The sequence below is a fragment of the Aulostomus chinensis genome, chromosome 7, assembly GCF_037954235.1.
Source record: "Aulostomus chinensis isolate RoL2024-O1b breed Wild chromosome 7, RoL_Achi_v1.0, whole genome shotgun sequence".
Lineage (NCBI taxonomy): Eukaryota > Metazoa > Chordata > Actinopteri > Syngnathiformes > Aulostomidae > Aulostomus > Aulostomus chinensis.
This window is the reverse complement of record NC_141326.1, coordinates 6,263,948-6,290,038: the sequence shown is the minus strand read 5'-3', so window position 1 is coordinate 6,290,038 and position 26,091 is coordinate 6,263,948. Positions and strand designations below refer to the sequence as shown.

Sequence of the window (26,091 nt, the reverse complement as noted above, 5' to 3'; positions counted from 1 at the left end):
ATCTCAAAGACGTTTCACCTCTCATCCGAGAGGCTTCTTCAGTTCTAGTGAAGAGTGTGGAAACTCCAGCTTATAAACCTATGTGGGAGTGTGGAAACGACCCTCCCGAGACTCACCTGGCTTCCCCAAACGACAGTCGTTGTGCGATGTCAGGGAGTTTCAGGGGTGGTCGTTAGGGAGTTTCACCGACCACTCAGATGCCAATGGGCTGTGCTGGCAGCAGCCGTTCCACATGGGTCTTTCAGCTGAGCTCTTTGGGGAAGCTTTGAAAGGACTTGGTTGTAAATAGGTGAAAGGAAATGTCGCAGTCCACCTCCTCTGTTCAAAGATGGTTTCTCTATCCTGACGTGGATGGCTTCTTTAACTCCTCTTTCAAACCATCTGTCCTCTCTGTCGAGGATTTGGACATGGTCGTCCTGGAAGGAGTGGCTTTCCTCCTTGAGGTGGAGGAAAACCGCTGAGTCCTGTCCTCCAGAGTTGGCTCTTCTATGTTGGGCCATGCGCTTGTTGAGGGGCTGTTTGGTTTCCCCTATGTAGAGATCCGTGCAGGCCTCACTGCATCTGACAGCGTATACCAGATTGCTTTTCTTGCTGTGAGGGGTGGGATCTTTGGGGTGAACCAGTCTTTGTCTCAGAGTGTTGTCTGGTTTAAAAGACACAGGGATGCGGTGCTTGTTATAGATTCTCCTTAATTTCTCAGAAACCCCTGCCACATAGGGGATCACTATGTTTTTTCTCCTGACTTCTTCATCTTCCCTCCTCCTGGAGCTCTCCTCCTTTCTGGACCTGGAAGAGGATTTTACAAAGGTCCAGTCTGGGAAGCCACAAGTTTTAAGTGCTCTTTTCAGATGCTGCTGTTCTTTTTTCCGGCCTTGGACGCTGGTGGGGATGGTCTCCGCTCGGTGTTGCAGCGTCCTGATGACACCTAACTTGTGCTCCAGAGGATGGTGAGAGTCAAAAAGCAAGTATTGGTCAGTGTGGGTGGGTTTCCTGTACACATCCACCCTCAGGCTCCTGTCCTCTTGAGCGTAGACGTCGCAGTCCAAAAAAGGGCAGATGGTTTTCTTTCACATCCTCTCTGGTGAACTTGATGTTGTCGTCTACCGAGTTGAAGTGTGCTGTAAACGGTTGTACCTCCTGAACCTTGATCTTCACCCAGGTGTCATCAACGTATCGGAACCAGTGGGTGGGGGAGGGTCCACTGAAGGAAGTCAGGGCCCTCTGTTTCACCTCTTCCATGTATAGGTTGGCCACGATAGGAGATACGGGAGAACCCATGGCACAGCCGTGTTTTTGCCTGAAAAACTTCCCTCTGTACTGGAAGTAAGTTGTGTTCAGGCAAAGGTCCAGAAGTTGCCTTTCCCCATTGACTACTATTTTCATTTAGCTTTAATTTGCTTGTTTTAATTAGCGGTGGTGTTTGCTAAAGCCTCTTTACTTACCGCTGTGAAGGTTGCAGTCACTGACGGTAAAGGTAATGTTGCGCTCCCTGCTCCCTGTGTTGTGGCGGTGTTTTGGATAGTTTTGTGTTAACTTTGATTGCTTCAGCCAGAATTGATAACATTACTTGATTTCTTATTTAACTCCTGCAGAGACATTCTCCCTTCCCCAGCTTGTGGTGAAGGCAGTGTTCACGCCCTCTCTCCCACCTGATGGTGTGTACACCTGCCTCAGTGTTTGTGCTCACACTTGGCTGACACGAGTTTTATTCGCCCTTGTGTTCACCAAATATCTTCTTTCATGGGCTTATTTGAGTGCTGTTGGCGATAACCTTCCACTGAGCCCTCTGATCTCTCCTGAGTATGCGGCGTTGCCCCCCCTTCCTTCAGTTTGAAGTATTTTTCTGCTAAGTATCATTTGCTGCTATGGATGGTTGCCATTGCTGTGTTGGCTGTGGGGCACCTCTGCAAGCCGGTCATGGTCATGACCTCTGTCTGGCATGTCTCGGTCATGATCATCTGAGGGAGGCAATATCTGACAGTCCATGCATGAATTGCAGCTACATGCCACATGTGCTGAGGGCTGCTAGATTGGCACAGGTGGTAGGTGGGGGTCTCCCCCTTTCCTCAAGTCAGCTGCCTCCAGCTTATTCTGTGCGTTAAAAATGCAGGGTTGAGTCTGCTGCTGCTGCTGCACCCTCCAGGAAGAAGGTGAAATCAGGACAGAGGCTTTCTTCTGAGGTAGATCGATTGTCTGCGGAGTTGGCTGAGATGGGGTCCCTCTTTCAAGCTGGTCACTCCGATGCTCCTTTGGAGGCTGCAAGGTAATCCACTCCCACTATGCCCATGTTGGATCCAGAAGATGATGTTCTCTCTCTGGCAGCTTCAGCCTCTCATTTCCAAGACGATGAGGGGGACAGGGCCTCTCATACCTCAGACCCTGGCACCCTGTCTTCGGCTCAGAGCTCTCTGAGTGAGGCAGGGGACAGCTCCATGCAGGCCCTGGTATGTATGGCCTTGGAGCACCTGCAGCTGGACACACCACCGCAGGCTGAAACAGTATCTGAGAGCACCTTCTTCAGGTGCAGACGGGCCCCACTTTTGCTGTTCCCCCCTCACAGGAATGTTTGAGGGAGTTACACACTTATTGGACAGCATGTGCTTGTGCGGTCAGACAACACCTTGACCGTCTTCCATGTCAACCATCACAGTGGTACCAAGTCTGCGCGGCTGCTGCACGTGTCCCAGGACCTCCTGACATGGGCAGCCCCCCGTCTGAGCAGCCTGTGGGCAAGGTAAGTATCAGGAAAACAGAATTAGCTTGCAGACCTCCTCTCCCGCCAGAAGCCACCACCGGGGAGTAGCGTCTCCACCCAGATGTGGTGCACACAATCTGTGATGTCTTCGGCATGCCAGGAGTAGATCTTTTTTGGAAGAATTTACTTACTGGCCCTCTGGTTTTCGCTCACAGAGTCGACCAGCCCTCTGGGTCTGGATGCATTGGCTCACCCTTGGCCAGAGGGTCTGCTGTATGCTTTTCTGACACTCCCTTTGATTTGGTCAGTACTTCAAAGGGTACTTCAGGAGGGTCACAGGATGCTACCGATGGCCCCCTTCTGGCCACCATGTGGTTTTCTCTGCTCTGTTGCGTCACACCATGGCACCTCCCTGGCAGGAAAGACCTTCTATCTCAACTGAGAGGGCAGATCTGGCATCCCAATCCTCAACACCTGCAATTGTGGGTCTGGTTGCTGGAGGGCCCGAGCCACTGCTGTGTGGGTGTATTGATCATGTCAGGCAGACTATCCTGAATGCCACAGTGTCATCCACCTAGTTGCAGTATGGCAACAGGTGGAAGCTGTTGTTGGCATGGTGTGCAAGCCGCGGTGAGGATCCAGTGCACTGCTCTCTGCCCATTATTCTTGAGTTTCCACAGTCCCTCTTGGAGGGGGGCCGGACTGCCTTTATGCTAAAGGTATATGTAGTGGCAATATCTTGTCAACACAGCAGCATTTATAATGGCACAGTGGGAAGTCATAGCCTGGTGGCATTCTCCCTGAGGGGGGCACGTAGGCTACCCCCCCGAGTTCTGTCAGGGAAATTCTCCTTGCAGATCAGTTTAGAGTTGCTAATTCTCTGAAGAATTACATACTCGGTGTGATGAATCAAGTCTCTTTAATACATGCAGCATGGAGAGAAGACTCTTGCTGAATGTTCTCTGCCGATCTTTACAATGTCCCAACCTTTATACCATTCAACAACAAAGAAAAGGCAAATGGTTTCCCCATCAAAGCAACGACTGTAACACCTGTTTAACATTTGCTTCTCAACTCCCCCCCCTTCATCCTGTCTCCATCACTGTTTGTCCTTTTGTTCCTTGGTGGGGGATGGCCACAGAAACTTATGTGATTCACAAAATGCTTCCTCAGACTAGTTCTTCTGATCTATCTATTAATTTGATTCCTACAGTTCCACAAGCTCCAGCATGGGATCTGCCAGTGGTGCGGAACGCTTTATGCCAACCCCCCTTTGAACCTTTGGAGCAGGCAGAGCTCAAGTGGGTGCCATGTAAGACTGCTAGCAATTATCTTGGTGAAGCCTGCTAGCGAGTTACACGCTCTGTCAGTTCGTGCCTTGTGTCTGAGATGGACTTCGGGTAGCTCAGGGCTCACACTGTGGTGGAATGCGACTTTTCTCGCTGGTGCTGTCTGGTTCACATCTCAACCTGCCTGTGAGACTTGTTTGACCCTTTGCCAGGAGTAGGAGGGGACAGACCAGAATTGTTGTGCCCTGTGTGGGCTCTGTCAGTATATGTTGCAGCTACCACAAGCATCTGGCAATCAGACCAACTCTTTCTGTGCCATGGTGGCCCTAATACTGGTTGTGCTCTCTCAAAACCGCGTCTCTCCCACTGGATCGTGGATGTCATACGACATGTGTACGAGGTGAATAACCACCCCCCACCATCTGATGTGAGGTGCCATTCCATCAGGAGTGTTTTGACTTCATGGGCTGCCCTGAGATGAGTGCCCCTGGAGGCAATATGTGTCGCTGCTTCATGGGCATTTCCAACCACTTTTACAAGTTTCTACAGGGTGAATGTAGCCACTCCCCATCCTTTGGGTGTGATCCTCCTACTGGAGTCCTCTGAGTCTGTTCAGTGAGGTGTGTCCTTGGGATTCCTCGTGACTCTGCTGGTATTGGTCATTCAGTGCTTTAAGCACCGTCCTCTGGCGGTCAGCAGGGATGAAATTGAGAAAGAGTTATGAATGTAAAAACGGTTCTATGAATCCCCAATGGCGTTCTGTCACTCGGAATCCTCGTGTTGCCACGAGAAGACTCTGTAGGAACAGAAGCCCTGATGACACCGAAAGATATTGCCTCTCCGGGTCATCTGGGGGTCATAGGTGATATTGTTGGCATACATACTCAGACTGCGCATGCACAAAGGGAATATTCAGTGCTTTAAGAACTGCCCTCTGGTGGTCATTCAGGATTCATAGAACTAAAATTCTACAATTCTACAATATCATTCAGCAGACGCTTTTGTCCAAAGCGACGTACAACACAAGCAAGAGTTCAGACATAAGGAAAAACCCATAGAAAGCGCAAAAGTGCTTCGGTTGTGATTTGGTCACAGGTATTGCCATCCAGTGGCAGAAGAAGTGTCGCCCCCCCTCCTTTTTTTTTTTGACAAACATACAACATCACGCAACAAAGTTAGTGCTACATAATCACTAAGTGCTGGGTCTTGGACCCTCTGACTTATTCTACCCCACAGGACAAAGAGGAGAAGAGTCAGGTTAAGTGCCTAGGTGTTCTCTGAACAATTGAGTCTTTAATTGTCTCTTAAAAGTAGAGAGGGACTCAGCAGAACGCACAGAGTTCGGTAGTTCATTCCACCATTTGGGAACAACAGAAGAGAAGAGTCTGGCTAGAGATTTGGAGCAGCGCTGGGCTGGAAGCACCAGGCGTTTTTTGCATGCAGAGCATAGTGGGCGAGAAGGAGAGTAGACCTGGATCAGGGATTCCAGGTAGGCTGGAGCCGTTCTTGTGATTGTTTTGTAAGCCAAGAGAAGTAAGCCTTGAATTTGATCCTGGCTGCCACTGGAAGCCAGTGAAGAGAAACCAGCAGCGGGATGACATGTGCCCTTTTGGGCTGGTTGAAGACCAGACATACTGCTGCATTCTGGATCATCTGCAGAGGCTTGAATGAGCATGCAGGGAGGCCTGCCAGAAGAGAGTTGCAGTAGGCAATGCGTGAGATGACAAGAGCCTGAACCAGAAGCTGTGTGGTCTGTTGGTCTGTGTGTGGTCTGATCTTCCTGATGTTGTAGAGGGCATAGAAACTGAGGCCACATGAACCTTAAAGGGTAGCTGGTCATCAATCATGACACCCAGGTTTCTGGCTGAGTTTGTGGGCACAAGTAGACTCGAGTCAAGTTGGACACTGACCTGAGGCTGAACAGATGGACAAGCTGGAAAGACCATAAGTTCAGTCTTAGAGAGATTCAGTTGAAGGTGGCGTTCCTTCATCCATGTGGAGATATCAGCCAGACACGCTGATATACAATCTGAGACCGTTCTGTCATCAGGTGGAAAAGAGAGGAAAAGCTGAGTGTCGTCAGCATAACAGTGGTAGGAGAAGCCATGGGAGCGGATCACTGCACCAAGTGAGGTGGTGTACAGAGAGAAGAGAAGGGGACCAAGCACTGACCCCTGAGGAACCCCAGTCGATAGGCCATGTGACCTAGACACCTTTCCTCGCCATGACACTCTGAAGGATCTTCCTGTGAGGTAGGACTTGAACCACAACAAGGCAGAACCAGATATGCCGAGCTCAGAGAGTGTGGAGAGGAGAATCTGATGGTTCACCGTGTCAAAGGCAGCAGACAGGTCCAGCAGAAGTAGGACAGAACTATAGTTACATTTGTAACTCTTGACTTATGCCTGAGTAAACTGATCCCAAATCACATTAATTCAGAATGTTACAAAATGATCAATTTACAGTAGTTTAATTTAAGTCAGATTACAGTCTTAACACGCATTTTAAATGTCCAGTTTCAGACCATCAGAAAGAAGAATTATTTTCATAACCATTATTTTCAATGCTTTCACTGGCGACGGACTGACTAAAGAAAGAGAGAAAAAGTATAAGTACCCGTGACTAATCACAAATATTCCCTTTCTGAGTCAGAGTAGGTAGTGTCATCTGCCCCTGGCTGTTGCGATATTGTTATCATAGAAACATGTCACCTATTTGAAGCGCTTCATCACCTGTCAGTTAGAGAGACCCTCTGAGGACACAGGAGTTAATCTGTGTGTGAGGTATTCTTTTGCTTGTTCTGGTATCACTGGGAAAAATTCTTGTGCATCATCTACTTTCTATGGAAAGAGAGATTGTCATGAGATACTTTCATAGCTTGAAGTCCCCAGCAGTGGAGCAAAATATGAGTGTAAGAGCACTTGGGAGCATCTCTGAGCTGCGCAAATTTTCAAAGCTAGTATAAATGTGATAGAGCTGAGTCAGTCAACTTTGGACATTCAGTATTTTCAAAAACAACTACTATGGAAATATATGTGAATAACTTAATTTTGATGAGAATACTTAATTTGTGGATGCAGTACATTCAAACACAGGGAGGCTGAATGATTGGCAACTTAATTTGACATTCACACTCCATTGTCTCCTGAGAATCTCCTCAACATAAGTGGGAGAAGAGAAGTGAAAGAAGTTGAATGTGCCCTAGTTTGATCTCACTAGTCACTCTTTCTCTCTGCCCCAGCTAGATCATACCACCATCTGCCCTTGTGTTTTATTAAAATCAAAAACAAAACCAAAAAAAGCTTCCTCAGGGCTTATACACATACACACACACACACACACACACACACACACAGGCACGCATGCACTCACACACACACACACACAAACACACACACACACACACACACACAAGCAGGCATTATCTAGTCATCTCAGTTTTATGTTGGACCAACCTGAGTGTGTTGTGAACTGTGATTATCTATCTATCTATCTAGCTATCTATCTATCTATCTATTGATTGTGATTGATCGATAGATAGTGCAGCACAACTGACTGTCACCATGAGGACCATAACTGCAACTATTAAGCTGCTATACACCACATCAGCAGTGATCCTAGAGATGATTTGGTACAAGCCAGGGGGAAAAAAATAGAATGTTCTCCGCCTAACTATCGAGAGTATACTCTCAGTGGCATGGTAATAACATCAAAGCAGACATGCCCAGTGCTGAACAATATGTCAAGAGAGTATGGGAAAAGGAGGCACATGCCCCCTCCAGTACCCTAACCTCAATCTGAGGTTCAACTATCGCCCTGAACCCTCCTCTCCAGTACCTTGGCGTAGACCTTTCCAGGGAGGCTGAGGAGTGTGATCCCCAGATAGATGGAACACACCCTCTGGTCCCCTTTCTTAAAGATGGGGACCACCACCCCGGTCTGCCACTCCAAAGGCACCGCCCCCTATGTCCATGCAATGTTGCAGACACATGTCAACCAAGACAGCCCCACAACAGCCAGAGCCTTGAGATACCCAGGGCGGATCTCATCCATCCCTGGAGCTCTGCCACCGCAGAGTAGCTTAACTGCCTCGGCAACCTCTGCCCCAGAGATTGGATGCCCCTCCCCCAAAGAAACACTCCACAAACACTGGCTCCTCCATGGAATATGTGTTGGTGGGGTTGAGGAGTTCCTGAAAGTATTTCTGCCACCGCCAAATTATCTCCTCAGTTGACATCAGCAGCCTCCAATCCCCACTGTAAACAGTGTTGGCAAGTTGCCGCCTTCACCCCCTAAGGCGATGGACAGTTTGACAGAAACTTTTCAGAGCCGACCTATAGTCATTCTCCATGGCCTCACCAAACTCTTCGCCCGAGTTTTTTTGCCTTGGTGACTGCCATGGCTGCACACCGCTTGGCCTGCCGGTACCAGTCGGCTGCCTCTGGAGACCCACAGGCCAACCATGCTCTTTAATCCCTCTTCAGCCTGACAGCTCCCCTCACTTCCGCTGTCCACCAGTGGGTTCGGGGATTACTGCAGCATCCGTCCCCAGCAGCCTTACAGCTACAGTTCATAACAGCCGCCTCAACAATGGCTGAGCGGAACATGGCCCATTCAGACGCAATGTCCCCCACTGCCCCTGGGATGTGGTCAAAGCTGTGGTGGGAGGTGGAAGTTGAAGATCATTGTTACAGGTTCTTCCACCAGGCGTTCCCAGCAAATCCTCACGACTCGTTTGGGCCTGCCAGGTGATCTTCCCCTGCCACCTGATCCAACTCACCACCAGATGGTTATCAGTTAACAGCTCAGCTCCACTCTTCCCCCGAGTGTTCAGACATGCAGTCACAGGTCAGATGACTATAAAATCGATCACAGACCTATGACCTAGGATGTCCTGGTGCCACATGCAATGGTGGGCATCCTTATGTTCAAACATGGTTTTAGTTATGGACAAAGTGCGACTGACTGCACAGAAGTCCAATAACTGAACACCACTCGGGTTCAGGTCGGGCCTGCCATTTCTCCCAATCACACCCCTCCAGGTCACACTGTCATTGCCCATGTGAGCATTGAAGTCCCCTAGTAGGACAATGGAGTCCCCAGTCTGGGCACCATCCAGCTCCAAGAAGGGTGGATACTCTGAACTGCTGTTCGGCGCATAAACACAGACAACAGTCAGGACCCATTCCCTGACCTGAAGGTTCAGGGAAGCAATCCTTTTGTCCACTGGGGTGAACCCCAACGTACAGGCAGAGAGCCTTGGGGCTAGCAAAAAGCCCACCCCTGCCCTCCGCCTCTCACCTGGAGCAACTCCAGTGAAGTCCAACCCCTTTCAAGGACTAGGGTTCTGGACCCAGAGCCATGTGTTGAGGTGAGGTCAACTATATCTAGCCAGTAAAGCTCAACCTCTTCCACCAGCTCCGGCTCCTTCCCCACCAGAGAGGTAACGTTCCATGTCCCAAAAACCATCATCTATGCCTGGGGATCAGACAGCCATGGCCCCCGCCTTGGACTGCTGCCCGAACCACATAGCACCGGACCCTTTTGGTTCCTCCTATGGGTGGTGGGTCCACGGGAGGACGAATCCATGTATCCCTTTCAGGCTAGGCCTGGCCAGACTCCATGAACTAAGGCCCGGCTACCAGGAGTCCGACAGCATAGCTCCTAAGGTCACTAGGGCACTCAAACTCCTCCACCACGATAAGGTGACGGTTCCAGGAGGAGCAACTGTATACGATACTATATTCATCAAAAGGGATTTTCAGGATTCCCTATGGTGTCCCTATAGTTATTATATCAACATATTATTTTGTAGCAAATATTATTATGTCGAAAATAATTACAGCCTATATAAATCTTGAGTTAGATCCATTCCATGAAAAATCATCTCCTCATCATCAGTCAATCCACTCTAAAGCCTGAGCCATTATCCAGATAACTGGGACCAAAGTTTGAGTGGCATCTTCATAGATGAGTTGTGTCACTTCATCAATCCATCCATTCATTTTCTTCCACTTATTCCTGTTAAGGGTCGCAAGGGGGGCTGGAGCCTATCCCAGCAGCTACAGGCGAGAGGTGGGGTACGCCCTGGACAGGTCATGGCCAAGGTGGTCCATCGCAGGGCCAACATATATAGACAGACTACCATTCACACTCCCATTCATACCAACAGTCAATTTAGAGTATCCAATTAGCTGAGTCCCCAATTGCATGTCTTTGGACGGTGGGAAGAAGCCAGAGAAAACCCACGCAGGCACGGGGAGAACATGCAAACTCCACACAGAAAGATCCCATGCCCGAGCCAGGACTTGAACCCGGGACCTTCTTGCTGTGAGGCGACAGTGCTAACCACTGCACCACTGTGCCGCCTGTGCCACTTAAGCTGCAGTGTATTTCTTTGGTGGTATTTTTTCCCTCACATTGTACACTGCTCTGCCAAGCACGTCTTTTAAGTGTCCAACACTGACCTATCGTGACCTGACCTGAACAGAACTGCACATGCACATTTAAAGTAGCATCCATGCAGTAACCCTTACCCTAACACACATGGAGTCTACTTTAAATGTGCATGTACAGAAGCATCTGTCCATAGAATGTGTGTGCCTGTGCTCTTTTGTTTACTTGGAGAAAGTTTGGAGAAGGTTTTGAGAAGCAAAATGTTCCTATCATTCAGAAAAGGATGCAATGTCATGCTCATACTGGACACCCTGTAAGAATTGGCAGTGATCAAAACTGGATTATGGACATAGTCTGTCATAGAGGAAAACATGATAACCCAGGAGTCGGTAAGATATGTTGTTCTTCTCTATAATGCAATTGAAAGGGTACAAGTGAAATACTGGATTAAACAAATAAGCAAACTTATTATTTTAATGTCTTTTGTCAGTCTAGTTGTAAAATGATACATTTGATGCACATGTATGTGTCTTATATCACTGTAAAGCTCTGTTTCTGCCATTTCATACATGTGTGCCATATCTGTCTGATGACAGGTTTGTGAGTTATTTAGATGAGAGTAAAAGGAGTGCACATTCACGCACATCTTTTATGATTATTTATGATTAAATTCAGCCAAATTAAAAAATTATTTTCTAACAAATACTTGAACGCAAAAATAAGTGATAGGTACCATTATAAAGGTGCAGCTGTGTAATTTCACATGATATGAGTGTGATCAAGCTCCGATGAACCATTCCAGATATGAGATCAAAAATTGTGTGTCTAAAGTCACGCACTTTGTGTGAATGGGTCCTTAAAGGTTAATCACATCCAACCATCATGACCATGTAAATGACAACTATAAGTACCATAACTTAGGATCACACAAGCAGAGGGAAACCATGAGAAGGTCGGCTGGGAAAATAAGCTAGCCAGAGGAGATGGAGGCCACTGATACCAAGACAAGGAAGCACTTAACAATGCGTGAATGGTTTCATCCTAAACACAGCACTCTTAGACTCTACAATAAGTAGAGTGAGGGGGGCAGAGAACTTGTGAGCATCAGAGTCACTGTCCAGGACAAAACAACCAAGAACTAAGGAAACATCAGAAAGATGGCCCCCAAAGATGAACCTCTATGCGAATATCTCAGGCAGCAGAATGCCGACAAGGAGGATGAATTACCATAGAGAGACAAGCCCCTGTATGGCATGTACCACTACTTGATAAAAGAAGTGGCTGATATCACAAAATTCTACCAGTGGCAGGAGGAGGCTGGACTGAAAGAGTACAGTGGCACTACTCATAGCAGCACAAGAGTGGGCACTTAGTAAAAGATAGATAGAGGCTAGGGTCTACCACACCAGAAAGTACCCTCGGTGCAGGTTGTGCAAAGATACCCCTTGGACATTTCAGCACATAGTAGCATGCTGTTCATGCAACCACTGGTTGGTCCAACATACATAGAAGCCTGTTCTACCAACTGCAAGTGTGTTTCCTCCCAGCAGTATGTTTCCCCCCAGCTGCATGACAATATGGCTGTCTAGTGTGAAATGCATAGATGATTACCTGGCAGTGATGAGCTTAGTGAACATACAGTGACTGGTGAACCAACCTGACATAGTAGTGCCGGACATATGGCAGAAGAGATGTAGCGATACCAATTGACGCCAACATCAGGAAGAAGGAACACAAGAAGGTTGGGAAGTACCAGGGGTTAAATGACAGCTAGAACAGTTGTGGAAGGTCAAGGCTGATGTGGTCCCTGTGGTAGTAGGAGCACTCAGGGTGGTGACCCCCAAAATGGGAGAGTGGCTCCAACATATTCACATACACAACAGAACAACACCTGAAACCTCTGTCCAGAACACCACAGTCTTAGGAACAGGTAAGAATCCTTCATCTGCAAGGCCTCTGGTAGAGGACCCAAACTAGCGGATGACACAGAACCACCCTACAAGGGAGAGAGGGGCATTTTTTTAGACACAAATATACACATACTTATTACTTGACAATTCTGCTAGTAATTAGAGTTGAAATTGACACCTAAGAGGAGAAGATTCATTGTATTATTGGCTGCCATGGTTTATTTTTAGTTAACCTGGTGATTAGACTGGCTATTAGCTACCTCATGTGTTCAGTATCAAGCTAAGAAGCTGCCAAAGAAGGTCACTGGATGCACTTAAATTCTCCACTGTTCACTTTACTTTTCAAAAGCTTGTAAGCTACAATTTGCACTCAGTTTAAAAAAAATGAAACAAATTTTCTCACCACATCTTTGATTCATTTTGTCCAGCATTTGCAAGCTGCCAGTCAGAGCCATATATTGTGTAATTGATGCTTTCAGTTCAATTAATTAAATCCAAGTCAGTGGAATACTCACATGATGTCACCAAAATCACTTTGTCCCTTTAAAATCTTTCAGAGAAGGATTTAAGTATATCGAATTGTATCGTGAGTTGAATATCGTGATATATATTGTATCGTGAGCCGAATATCGTGTATCATATTGTATTGCGAGATTAGTGTATCACTACACCTAGTGTTAACTGCTTTCTCACTCCAATATGCTTCAGTCACCCATGCTTGCTCTTGTCTTTCCTGGAACCTGATAGTTTAATAGCAGGTCCTAGTACTAATAGCCCACAAGTCATTCCACTGGGGTGTGACCCAGTTATCCAGCTGACAAAGTTCAATTTACTGCCTGACTCATCCCATCTGTGAATCCAATTGACAAGTGCCATTACAAAATAATAATTAGTGTTTCAATAGTGTTTGTTTTTATTTTAAAGAATCAACAAAACAAAACATATGAAATAAATATAAAACACTTTTACATCCCTTCAACTGGGCTTATTAGCTTTATGTTGATTTTTTTCTGTTGTGGTTCATTGTTGTGTCTCTTCTAGCAGGACAGACATTCTTTTTAAGATATGTTCCTTCATTTGAGGCATTGATGGTGTACTGCTAGTCAAAACTTCCAATAGCTGTTCACATGATTGACATCTGGTGAGTGTGAAGTCCACAGCATTTGTTTCACATCACTTGCACACTCATTAGGGGGGTTATGACAGATGCAATGACTTCATGTGTAAGATGCAGCAATGCTTCTTCTTTTGGCTTCAAAAAGGCTGTTGGTTTTGCACCAATCTGTGACATGATTCCCCTCCTTTGCTCAATTGTATCGAGACTATTTCTCCCCCCATTACATATTACATATACATATATTATGGGGAACCTCTGTAAGACACCCCGTGAGGAGGCCGTGTGGACCAGCACAAGTGCAGATAGATAGATAGATAGATAGATAGATAGATAGATAGATAGATAGATAGATAGATAGATAGATAAACTATTTCAATTATTTACAAACCCCCAGGCCTGATGGCACTGCTAGACCCAAGTGCTCCCTGCCTTGAGCCCAGGGGTAAGACGCCAACCTGGGCATACCAACCCTGCAAGACACAAGGGTGTCGCGAAGGGTTGAAGAAACTCAGATAACTGCAAGGTAGTATGAGTTGAACAAAAGTTAAACAGGGCCTCCTGGGCCTCAGCATTGGGAGCAAGAGTAACAAAAACACAAAAATAGGAAATAGGATAAAAATAGGATTTTCACCAGAGAATACTTTTGTGTGGAAGGCAAGTTCTGCCCTTTCAGGGGCCATGCCTTCATATCATTAAGCCCATCAGATGGAGCCTACAACTCACCCTTATGGTGAGGCGAAAGTTGCGCAGGCAAGCCCTTATGGCCTCTCTCCACTGTGTGGTCAGGGAGATTGATGCTGCTTTGGAGTCCAGGGTCATGCCAAGAAACTGGGTGACCCGTGATGGTTCTAGGTCGCTCTTTTTTCATTTATCTGTAGTCTCCAATTCTTGATGCGCCGCAACCTGGAAACGTTGTCGCAGCACATCTGTTGTGTCTGGGCACATACCAACCAATCATCCAAATAATTGAGAACCCTGAGGCCTCACCGACAAAGGGGTCTGAGTACTGCGTCCATGCACCTTGTGAATGTGTGGGGTCCCAGAGAGATTCCTAAAGGGAGGACCATGAACTTGTATGTCCTTTCCCAAAATTGGAACCGAAGGATGCACCAATGCCCTCTCCAAATTGGTATTTGAAAATAGGCGTCTTTGAGATAGATTGTGGCAAACCAGTTGCCTTGATTTATGGTCTAGCGTACTCTTGGAACTGTGACTATTTTGCACCGGAGGGGACAGAGATATCAGTTCAGGCCTCTTAAGTCTAAAACAGGCTTCTGTCCCTCTTGGGAATCAGAAAATAGTGTGAGAGGAGCCCTGGCTGATGATTGGCCTTCTCCACTGACTTGATGGTGTCTTTGGAGAGATGTATTGCTACCTTTATCTTTAGTATTTGCCTATGGTGCTCAACTCATACTGCGGGCTGAGCCCCGTGTATTGACAGTGGGGGTTTGCATAAGAATTGCAGCTGGTACTCCTGGGTCATGGTAGATAAGACCCAAAGGTTGGCCCTTAGTAATGCTTGTCGTGGTTGGAGGCCTTGGTAGCTGGGGATCGCCGGCTTGCCCCTTTACTCTTACTCTGTTGCAGCTGGGTCTGTTCCCACCGACAAGCCAGCTGCTGCTTAAGGTCCCCTTGGCCCCAACTGGGTTGTTGTGGCACAGCTTGACATGAGGGGGCCCAAGGACGACAGCTTCTTTGCAGGTAGGATAATGTGCCTAATAGCTCACTGGCATAATGCCTGGCTTCTTGGGCCTGCTGCAGCATTGTTAGCGCCCCTGAACCAAGCATGGTGGTGGGTTTGATTGGCAGCCCTGTGAGAGATGTACAGTCAGCTGGCTGAACTTCCATTGCACTGCGTGTTCTAAGCAAAAAGACATCCATTGTCCTACAGTTCCTGTCAGGACAGCTGGTTGGCCCAAAAGCTGACCCTGCTGGTGACATAAGGGCAGCCATGGACAGGTCAATTGGAGGGGGGCATTCACGACCAATACGCCCAACCTCGCTCACATTAGCTAGCCGCCTGCTAACACTAAACCAGCAGCAGGCTCTTGCAGGTGTGTGGAACTGTGCTAGAACCAAAGCCTCAATGTCTGGCAGGAGAGGCACCCTTGCCCATGCCAGGAGTGGTGCACCCCTCTCCTCGAACTGGGAGGCAGGGAGTCGTGGAGCCTCTGGCAACTTGATCTCCAAGGCTACTGCTGCTCAAGACAGAGGCCTCTCTGGGCACGAGCCTCCCTTGTGTGCAAAGGCATTATAAAGCAATTCATGCATGCTGCAGGTTTTCTCTGGCAGCCTCGGCATGCTAACCGTAACCCAAACATGCTATGCACTTGTTGTGCCCATCCTCCATAGGCATTGTGATGTTGCAGGTCAAGTACACATGAGTGGATGTACTGGCCATTATGGCAGATGATAGCAGTCAATGGCTTTTCTTTTTTTTTTTGTTTAGACTTGCCTGCAAATTATACTTACCTTCATCCTTCCTTGTTATTATTGTTTATTTTTTAATGGGGAAACCCCTTGCTTAAATGCCGTTGCAAATCTTGCGAGATCACGTATGAGTATTGTGTGATTAATTTGCGCCTGGCAAGACCGGCCAACGCCGGCTGGAGCCCAACCTACTTACAAGTACTTATGAAAACAGGCACATTTTGAAATTTGCAGATGATACTGTCATTTTAAGTCTGTTGTCAAACAGTGAACCCAGCCATGGTCCTGTTTTTAAAGATTTTATTGATTGGTGTGATCGTTCCTTCTTGGTGCTTAATACAGCCAAAACAAAAGATATGATCATTGATTTTAGACTACAGGCTGTAAACCATGATCCCACTGTCATTAAGGGTCAACCTCTGGAATGTGTTGAGAGTTACAGATACCTTGGGACTATCATTGACTCGAAACTAACTTTCAACTTAAACTGTGAAGCTGTGTGTAAAAAGGGACATCAGCGCTTGTTTTTACTTCGGAGACTGGCCCGTTTTAACATTGATAGATCTATGCTGACCCTGTTTTATCGTGCTTTTATCGAGTCTTTTTTATCCTTCGCCCTGGTCTCTTGGTTTGGGAATTTGTCACTTCAAAACAAAAACTCACTGAACCAAATTATTAAGTGGTCTGGCCGGCTTATTGGAGAGCCCCAACTCCCCATTACAGAACTGTACAATAGGCAGTTACTGAGGAAAGCGAACTCCATACTGGGGGATCAATCCCACCCCTTAAATGATGAGTTCCGGCTCCTCCACTCTGGCCGCAGATTCAGCGTACCGAAGGGTCACACAAAGCGGTACAGAATCAGTTTTATACCCAGAGCGGTCGGAATTTAAATGACCATAAGTCTAGACCATAGGGTACCGGACATAAATCTATATAAGTTATTTATAACTTATTTATATGGATTTTACTTCTGATGATTTCATTCAGGTCAAAGGACGCACTGACAAGCACTTTTACCATGTTTTTATATTTGGATAGATTTTTTTTTTTTTTGGATTGATTTTATTTGATTGATTTTATTGTATGGACCTGGCTGGTATGTCTAGTGTGGAGATGTGAGTGGTATGAGGGGATTGCTGAATTCCTGCCTGCAAAACAAATTTACCCTCGGGTACAAATAAAGAAACCTTGAACCTTGAACCTTGAACCTCCCTGGGTCACGTTAACACACCACTGTGTGTAATTCATTTTGGCAGAGTAGGCCAACATTGTTTAGAAGCTCTGCAGATAATTACCTTGATAGCACTAGCTCTTAACAATGAGGACTACAAGGAATACAACCACCAGGGGGAAAGCCTTGAGGAACTTCAGTGAGAGGTAGGCGACTACAGTTGTACTCCTTCCAAAGTTTTAAAGTCCATGTCTTTGAGTCACCCACATCTGTGTGGAGATCAAGCAACAGAGTGAGGGCTCTCTAGCACTTGCAACCTCAGCCCATTCCAACATACAACATACTTACTGTCCCTTTGCAAAACATCAGCCAGATACATTATGATGATGAATTTCATTATACTCCGGTTTAGTAACTGTGTGTAATGACAATAAAGATCATTCTGATTTGTTGGAAACATCGATGTCAATGTGTCTGACAGGGTGTTGTCTAATGGAATTATCCTGCAGATATCACTATATCATCATTCTTTCAACTTGCTTACATTTCACCAAAACTATTAATAAAGCAACAAAGTACTTTTTGACAATATTATATAATTAAAAAGGCTGTGTTTTCACTCTAAATTGACTGTGGGTTTGGCTGTGAGAGCGAATGGTTGTCTGTCTGTAGGTGTTGGCCCTGTGATGGACTGATGACCCGTCCAGGGTGTACCCCGCCTTTCGCCTGGAGACAGCTGGGAGAGGATAAGTGGTAGAAAATGGATAGATGGATGGATGTCAAGTCCAATTTATGGATATAGCCCATTTCATACAACAGGCATAAACTCAATATGCTTGAAATAAAGGTCAAAATAGAACAGAGTCATACATGTGAAAAAACACTATACTAACAAAACATAAATAAAGATGTTAGTGATATCAGATGTGTCACAAGTATAGATGTACAAGATGTCCTGAAGGTAACTAAGCCATAAATAAAACATAGATCAGATTAGAACAGGAACAGAACAAGTCATTGTTGTCAGGCTCAATCAATCAAGAGATCCGCTGTGTTTTGAAATAAATGAAATAATGCCTTCATTTTGGATTGGATATTTGCATGTTCCATCTAACATTCATATATTAACAAAACCTGCTTCAAGAGCAGTTCACTCTTTGAGTTGTAAATGAAAGTAGCCTGTTGCTTTTAGCCACATTACCTTTAGTCTCATTAGCACTAACCCAACTTGTTCTGATGATGTGAGGGGGAATCTGCAGTTTTACAGCTGGACATCTTATGCCACCTTCCATTTATTGCCTCAACTGAGACAATCTTGTAGAATTTAAAGATATGGGAATTGAAAGAACTGGAGGTATCTATGTTGCTGAATTTATTAAATATGGAAAATGTAAAAATCGTCACAGTAACATTTGAAAACTGTTGTTTTGGGCATCTGCTGGACAACTGACATACAATCCATTGGTCTCTGTATATCTTTATGTCAGTCAAGAGTACAGTTAACATCTGTAACAAAAAAATGTTTTTTGACATGTTTGTGAGGTATCGTTTAGGGAACCAGTATTGTTCGCTGGTTAGCTGGAATTAACACTAGAGGTGTTCTTATTTAGAACCATAAGAACCCTCCAAAATGGTTGCACCTGTCTATATGTATCAACACTTTCCCCAGTAACAGCTGTAATGTTATCAGTTAAATGAGCAAAGAATAACTTGAATAAACCATTTAGACTGAGGGAGTCCTCATAATGATTGCAAAGTGTCCCTCTCCTATCCACCAACACCCTACTTCTATACCTCATTACATTTATATATCTATAGTCTGGGTGATTTGCTAAAACCCGGCCACCTTTTCATGTCCTTGTTTTGGTCAAAAGTGACATTCCCTGTGATAACACTGGATAGTGATGAAGACAACTGCCACCTCACAGTCAGTGTAATTGTTTCTTTTGTCTTGTTTTCTCATATCTGTCTACATGGTGCTGCTTTGCTGTCATCATCTGTGACACCCTCCTGCCTACTCTAACACCTCCCATCGGCAAAGCCCCCAGCAGCAAACCAATTATGACAGAGAGAGGGGGAGGAGGGCCAGGCAGTTCTCTGATCAGAATGCTCTGCTTGACTCTTATGCTCAGCATCACAGAGGAGCATCGGCAAAGAGAGGGATGGGGGCAGGAACAGAGACAGAGACAGAGAGGGAGAGAGCAAGCAACAAGGCTGAGCGTCAGCTGTCAACTGCAGGGATGCTGAGAGGTGTGAAAGATGGAGCAATTATAAGCATCATTACTGCATACATGACACACTATCAACTTAAATGCTCTACCACCAGCCCCACCCTAGGCCCAAGCCTGTGTGTGTGTGTGTGTGTGTGTGTGTGTGTGCGCGCGCACGTGTGTGTGTGCGCGCGCACGTGTGTGTGCACGCGCGTGTGTGGGTGCGTTCATGTGTGTGTGGGCACGCTCTTGTATTTGCATTCGCATCACATTTGTATTTGTGTGGAAGTAGAGATGAAAATACCTACCATTCCAATAAACTACTTCAATTTCTATGTAAACAGAGGAGTTACACTTTCACATAAAACAGAAGTTGCATTTGTGTGTTTAATATGCACACACAAAGACACACATACACATACGGCTGGCACTTCAACTCTGCCTTCACTGAAAATGCAGAAAAGAATACAGGTACTACTGCAGTGGTGACCATGAATGACTCATTTGTGACCTGTTCATTTAGTCAGTGATTCATTCCTACTCAGTGTGTGAGTGCATGTTTGCTATCATTTTCTTCTCCTGAATGTACCAAACAAATAGAAAAAAACAATCACAGTTGTGACAAAATAACTGCAATGCCAACAAACCCCTGGTGGGACCCATTCAGGGCAAGGGTGTGTTTCTGAGGGTTATCATCATATCACACTGTGACAAAAACAAGTTATGCTAACAATATCAGCAGAATATGTATGAAAAAATAGGAACAAAATGTGTGTCATTTATGATAAACATGATATCAATATTGAATTTTCCCAACATCATGGTTATAAGCCTTGGTCTCATGTCATAGTAGACAAGTACATATTCATGATAGTCCCCATACTGTCAGAGTCCCTCTGGTAAGCGATCAGGCTCACACCAAGTTATTAGTTACAACTGTGGTAACTCTGCAGTGACTGTCAAAATGGCTTTTGTCATAATGCCCTTTGCTCCGTCCTGGTGTATTGTGATCTGTTGTTCTTCAAGTTGGACACTCAGTGAGCAAGGGACACATTCCAGATGTTTCAGAGGTTGTTTCCTGTGACTTCGGCTGCAATATCACACGGGAGGTTGTGCTGTTGCACTAAATATCAGCACAACTGTGGTGTGGTTATAAGCCTAGTGCTGACCCCTTCACAGCCATGCTGATTGTCAGTACAACGCCAATACCTCAAGTGTTGTATTGTTTTTATACAATAGTTCTACAAGTGACATTTATCAATCAACATTTCTATTGTTTGTTTATTTAATCACTGATTTGGCTTCACTAACACAAAAAGTTCTATAACTGGACTATGCCTTGACTGTTGTGAAGCAATCAAAACAAAGAACATATTCCTGCACACTGGCTTATTTACATGTTACAGCAGGAGATTTGCACTAAGCTCAAGTTCATTTGCCCCCTAAATTGTAGTACATTTGAATATCGTAAGTGTTCTGTGCCAGAGCCAGGGAAGCAACAATACACAAGAGAAGTACTGAAGGTTTACATACTTGCTCATTCATGATCATGTATTTCATGACACTTTACAATTAGGGCAGGTCTAGCACCACATTCTTTCATTTAATTTACACCCCACCATTCTCTCTGAACTCTCTGAAGAGAGTGGCAGTGGCAAACACTGGGAGTGGGCAGACAGAAAGACTGTAAAGAAATATAACAACTGACACTGTTGTGACAGTTTGTGGATGTCCCAATTTGTACTGAGCTTGGACACTGGGTTTCACTCCCATCATGCGTTGAAATGTAACATCTTCAATTGTCCTTCTGAATAGTACAGGGCAGGGATGTCATAGAAGCACACCTGGGGTTTTGCAATGAAGTATCCAGGCTTCTGTACTTCTCCTCCTCTTATATGGTATCTCTGGAAAAAATCCATCTTTTCAGTGCAGCTAGCCACTAAGATTGAATGTGATAGGCACTGCTGGTACTGGTTTGCTGCCTCAAATGATTTCAAAATGCTTAACTGCATGCATGAATGCATGTAAAACAAAGTGATACATGTAGTTAAAAGTCACATTGCTTTTGTACTCTGTAGTATATTATACTCCACTCTGCTTATCTAATCATAATACAGCATTTAACAATACATTTCAGGGACATGTTTAAGCAATCTAAAGCATATACTCTAAGCTAGTGGTCCCCGGTAGTGGTCGGTGGGTCATTTAGTACTGGGCTGCACAGAAAAAATAAATAACTGACATTATTTCAGTTTTATTTATAATCTGAGTACGATCAATGTTTTATTTTGAAAAATGACCAGATTATCTCTGTTATATCTGCCTATGACTCACTCTTGATGCATGTCAATATACTTGTCTCAGTCATGTGATACATTACTGCTTAAATTAAACCCGCAAGCTAGCAAAATGAGTAAAAAACAAATGTCTTTGTAAAAAAATTTTCTGAGAGAGAAAAGGCCCAGTGGGGACAGAGAAGAGCCTATGAATTCTAAGAAAAAAAGCTGCATTTTACAGACAATACCAGGAGTCCTTTTAACATATGAATTTATCGCTAGTTGATTCCCATGCACCAAGCCCACTCTGCATAATGTGCAATGCCCGGTTCTCTAATGAGGCAATGAAGCCTTCAAGACTGTGTCGCCACTCGGAGACCAAACACCCTGCATTAAAAGACAAGACTTTGGAGTATTTTGAAAGAAAAAAGTTTGAACAAGAGGGACAGAAGCAATTACTGAGGGGCACCACATCAACAAACGCAAGTGCACTAAGGGCGTGTTTCTTGGGTTGGATGGGGTCGTTCAGTATGGTTGGTACGGGTATGTTTCCACTAGCACTGAGTACCATGTCTCCCCGGGCGTTAATTTGTGTGCAACGCAGCAACAACAATAGATGACATGGAGGCAGCATTATGCCTGTTGCTCAGTCTATGGTTTTTGCTTAAACTGACTCACTCTTGACACATGTCAATATGCTCAATGAACTCAACCTGTCACTTCAGACGATGGAAAATGACGACTGTCTTCAAGTTGGCAGATAAAGTAGCTGCATTTAAAGCCAAACTGAATTTGTGGGGATGGTGCGTGAACAGAGGTATATTTAAAATGTTTCAAACATAGGTTTTGGAAGAGCTGGATTTTTGGAAGCCTGAGCCTTCATTCTCCCAGTTGGCGCATGATCACCTGTCATTGCTTTTAAAAGAGTTCAAGCGTTACTTCCCAACCCCAAAAGGCCAACGAACTGCCAAGGAATGGATGGAATGGACCCGCGACCCATTTTTCAACAAACCAGGGGAATCCAGCATGTTTATGCAAGAAGACGATCAACTGCTGGAGATCACAAATGACGGCGGCCTTAAAAGTATGTTCGAGACAACAACTCTGCCGGTGTTCTGGATTAAAGTGATAGCAGAATACCCTGAGGTCGCCACAACAGCAATGAAAACCCTGTCGCCATTTCTGAAATTCTGTTTGTGTGAAGCAGGGTTTTCTCCTGTGACGGCAACCTAAACGAAATTACGGAGTAGACTGGACATAAGCAACTCACTTCAGGTGTCATTATCTCCCATTACCCCTAGATGGGACTGTCTCGTTCCTGAGAAACAAGCTCAGGGCTCGCACTCAGCGTTGTAGTGAATGGTATTTTTTCATGCACTTTATATTTGTTTTGTGGTGTATCTTAATTTGAAGGCATGTTTTATACATCCACTCATTACAAAGCAGTCTAGCACACAACCCATACCCCCTAAATGATGGAAAAATTAGCTCTCTAATAAAACATAAAGGTACTTAAATGTTAATAACTAACATTTTGGGAGTTTGTATGTAACAAGGGATGTTTGTTTTGAAGGTATGTAAGGCAAGACATCATCCATTTTTTGTTGTGGTTGTGATTTGTAGACAATTTAGGAAAGAAGGTAAACAGGCATCAAACTATGTTACTAAACCACCGCAGAAAAAAAAATCTTGTTTTCCCAGTAGAGGAGCTACTTTGTTGGATTGCTCATACTTTGAGTCCAAATGTGCCATCTCCTTTGAATGCTGATAATGTGGATGAGAAGTTTCTGGGACAGCAGGATGTGAGAGGTCATACAGTCCTGGGCCCTATGTCATGAATCCAGCATGTTAGTGTTTTGGCTGTTACAAGATGTTCATAGGAAAATCTTGCAATGTCCTGGGAGCAGAGCTTGCTGTATGACACAAACAGCTGATCAGGGAATTGATTGTGGGCATTAAGGCTGACTGACTGCTTGGTGAGCCAGTGAGGAGCAGTTATTGATACTGCAGGCCTATTGGATTAATGTGAGTAATAAAGTGCAAGGGAAGGACAGTGGCACCAACTGGGCACTAGGGAGGACAGTGTCGTAAACCACAGCATAAATCACAATGATATAAGGACTGTTTTTATTCTACAAGTGGATTCCCTGCTAGGTCCATGAAGCCATTTGTGTCTCCATGTTCCAGGAAAACAGCTACAGATGTCCTTGAAGAGTTCCATCTGTGATGCTGATTGCATCAATGTAACATGGTGGCTTCACTCACATAACATTGTGTCATGATGTGTCATCATTCTATTAAATGTTGAGTATATATTTTTTGTAGTAGTGAACATCATTCGATGTTTGTGTGTGTGTGTGTGTGTGTGTGTGTGTGTGTGTGTGTGTGTGTGTGTGTGTCTTGGACTCTCAAACTACAGTCCCCTCTGTTTCTATGTCAGACCATCGGTTCACAAACATCCCTCAATGTCTGCCCTCTAGACACCATGAAAACTGTCTTTCACACAACTCCATGAGTCTCTCCGTCAATTCCTTTGTGTCTCTGTATCCTTGTTCCAACATTACAAGCTGACCCTTCTGCCAGCATGTCAGCCACTCTGACACGTGGCCTAGATATTAGCAATGCTTTCTGCTGGCTGACTGAGACCACAGGTCTGATCCCTGCTGCAGCATGTCCATCAATACTGGTGACAAGTGACAAAACATATGCACAATATTTGAGTTTTTGCTAATATGCCAGTTAAACCTTATATAATGTATTTGACATTATTATAAGAACATTAGTTAGATGCAGCTGAAGCAGTTTAAGATATCCTTTTCATGAGGACAATTCATCAACAAGTTATTGCACTGAATTTAGTTATCTTTCTTCCAAATTACACCGTAGTAAGTGTGTAATTATGTATGAGGACATGTTGCACTGATATGTCTCAGTATTGACTGCTGTTCACTTCTTTCACTATAATCAGCAAGTAATGTGGTTTTTGCAGATGACATCTTTATAAGTTGATGTGAAAAGTCTTTATTGAAAATAGTTGTTTTTTTATGATTGATTTGTCATCCTGTCAAAAAAGATCAAACAAAACAAAAACAAATCCCACAACTAATGTCATACATTAAAATAACATTCTGAAACCTGCAGTTTCCTAAGTATTTGAACCCTAACCTGAATATCTGACCAACATGTTACATGATTTTCAGATTTAATTATATTCACAAAAGCTTTTGAGTCTTATAAGTATTTTGCCATGAATGACATAAAACTGGTCTGCAGCCTTCTTGTATTGAGAAGTCATTGTGTTCTGCTAAGATAGACAGTCCAATAATTTTGTTAGTTTAAATCCAGGTTAAAGTGTTTCAAAATTGTATGTGTATGTCAGAGCACTAAGATAACCAAACCTGAGATTTTCACTGGCTTCTCATACTTATTCTGATTCTTATTTTTTTATTCAGGTTTAGTCAGTAACCAGATTATAATGTTGCTGTAATTACTCCCTTGGAAACAGGGAAAGATCCAGCCTCGTATCTTCGATAGTTCATCCTCCCCCTTCTTCGATCAAACTCCTTTTCCCGTCAACTCTTGCCTGTGTCAGGCATGTTAACAGCAGGCTGATGTGTTCAGTTCCACTAGAGAATACTAAAGATTTCACATCATTAGTTCTCAGCTTGTGTTGCAACCCTCCCTCATCAAAGGGGAGGAAGCCTAAATGTATACACCACAAACTCTGCACCGATGATAAACTACTCCAAGTCCCATGTAATAAATTCAGTTACGACAGCAGATAATAATACCAGATTTCAGCCAAGGAGCCTGTTTAATAAGTATGCCTGCAGCCATGCAGTAAATCATCCCTTAAAGAGAAGTAATCTGAATATAGGATGGAACCAAAAACATTACATTTAGAAAATAGCAGTAGCAGTACAGAAATAGCACTGCAATTACTCAGCTGCATGGTTGTATGAGGTTGCTCTATTCTTTAGGAGCACAATAGCATCAACACAGGCTACATTTCCTCAAGAATTCAAACTTTCAACATAGGGAATCTGAACTAAGGAGTATATAGAGGCCCAAGAGAGTGACTTCTGATGCTTCCTGCTGTGGGCCAAAATAAAAACACCCAGAGGGACATGGCCTGGACATGGCTACAGGGAAAAACAGACATAGGCTGGTGGAGTTGCCCTCATATATGAAAACATCCATCTCTTGTGGGAAATATTGGGTCCAGCCTAAAGTTTGTAGCAGCTCTTTATTCTTTTGTTAATATAAATGAGTTACAATTTGTCCCGCAAATATGTCTGAAAAGTCTTAAAATGCATCATGCACGCATGCTGTATGCATGCGTGCACACACACATACGTGCACACACATCATCGTCGTCATCATCATCATCATCATCATCATCATCAAACAAGCCTGGCTGTTCAGCAGCTATCAATCACTGATCACTTCCACTAAATGTGCTGCTGCTGTAACGACACCTGTTTTTGGTTATAGCATGGAAATTTCCCTCAAAATAAGATAAATTAGACCCAAGGTGTAATTTCTTAGCCTTTCGCATATGGCAACAGTGTCTCTTACTTACTTATTTACTTCT

General features: G+C 44.6%; 1 protein-coding gene across 4 annotated transcripts in view; it reads left to right on the top strand.

Annotated features, from left to right (window-relative positions):
* Positions 1-26,091, top strand: part of LOC147258413 (NT-3 growth factor receptor-like) — a 156,954-nt gene that overhangs the window by 94,048 nt on the left and 36,815 nt on the right. The window lies entirely within an intron of this gene.